This window comes from Gracilinanus agilis, chromosome 4 (genome assembly GCF_016433145.1).
Source record: "Gracilinanus agilis isolate LMUSP501 chromosome 4, AgileGrace, whole genome shotgun sequence".
Lineage (NCBI taxonomy): Eukaryota > Metazoa > Chordata > Mammalia > Didelphimorphia > Didelphidae > Gracilinanus > Gracilinanus agilis.
The window spans coordinates 288,350,849-288,352,694 of NC_058133.1; positions in this window are offsets into that span (position 1 = coordinate 288,350,849).

Consider the following 1,846-nt stretch of genomic DNA (forward strand, 5'->3'; position numbering starts at 1 on the left):
TCACTTAAATCTCCAGATAACTATAAACACTATAACTTATAAAGCATATTGCCAATGTCTTATTGGATACAGTTTTCATGTAAAAACTCCATAACATGGAGCTGGAGACATAGATAGATGGTAAGAGAGAGAAAGATACATAAAGATAAAGAGAGGCAGAGTTATAGATATCTGTATATACATATACATTTATTATTTATACAGGTATCCTTTTTATATTATGACTTTCCCTATCATAGTTTCTTTTTTGTTTGTTTGTTTTTTTTATTTAGAATATTTTTCTGTGGTTACATGATTCATGATTTCTCCCATACTTCTTCTATCCCTACTCTTGGAGCTGACAAGCAATTCCCCTGGGTTATACATGTATCATTATTCAAAACCTATTTCCATGTTATTCATATTTGCAGTAGAGTGATCCTTTAACATCAAAACTCCAATCACATCCCCATCGAACCACGTAATCAATCACATGTTTTTTCTGCTGCGTTTCTACTCCCACAGTTCTTTCTCTGGATGTGAATAGCATTCTCCGGGTCATTGCATTGCTGCTAGTAGAAAAGTCTATTACATTCAGTTGTGCCACAGTGTATCCATCTCTGTGTACAATGTTCTCCTGGTTCTGCTCCTTTCACTCTGCATCAATTCCTGAGTGTCTTTCCAGTTCACATGGAATTCCTCCAGTTCATCATTCCTTTTAGCACAATAGTATTCCATCACCATCAGATATCACAATTTTTTCAGCCATTCCCAAATCGATGGACATCCCCTCATTTTCCAATTTTTTGCCACCACAAAGAGCACAGCTATAAATATTCTTGTACAAGTCTTTTTCCTTATTATCTCTTTCAGGTACAAACCCAACAGTGCTATGGCTAGGTCAAAGGGTAGACAATCTTTTAAAGCCCTTTGTGCATAGTTCCAAATTGCCCTCCAGAGTAGTTGGACTAATTCACAACTCTACCAGCAGTGTATTAGGGTCCCAATTTTGCCACATCCCCTCCAACATTTATCTCTTTCCTTTGCTACCATATTGGTCAATCTGCTACGTGTAAGGTGCTACCTCAAAGTTGTTTTAATTTGCAAGTCTCTAGTCAGGAGGGATTTAGAGCACTTTTTCATATGTTTATTGATCATTTTGATTTCTTCATGTGAAAATTGCCTATTCATGTCCTTTGACCATTTATCAACTGGGAAATGGTTTTATTTTTTTTTATTTGACTTCATTCCTTATATATCTGGAAAATTAAATCTTTGTCAGAGAGTTTTGTTATAAAAATGTTCTCCAAGTTTGTTGTTTCTCTTCTCGTTTTGATTGTATTGGTGTTGTCTGCACAAAACCTTTTTAATTTGATATAATCAAAGCCATTCATTTTACATCTCGTAATGTTCTCTCTTGTTTGATCTTAAATTCCTTCCTTTCCCTCGGATCTGAGAGGTTTACTATTCTATGTTCACCTAATTTTTTTTATTTCATTCTTTATATTTAAGTCATATAGCCATTTTGAATTTATCTTGGTAAAGGGTATAAAATATTGATTTAATCCTAATTTTTCCCATACTTTTCTTTCAATTTTCCTGGCAGTTTTTGTCAAAGAGTGAGTTCTTGTCCCAAAAGCTGGGATCTTTTAGTTTATTGAATACTAGTTTGCTGAGGTCATTTATCCCTAGTCTATTATATTGATCCACCCTTCTGTTTCTTAGCCAGTACCATATTGTTTTGATGACCACTGCTTTATAGTACAGTTTAAAACCTAATACTACTAGTCCCCCCATCCTTCACATTTTTTTTCATTATTTCCACTGATATTATTGATCTCTTGTTCTTCCAGATGAACTTTGTATA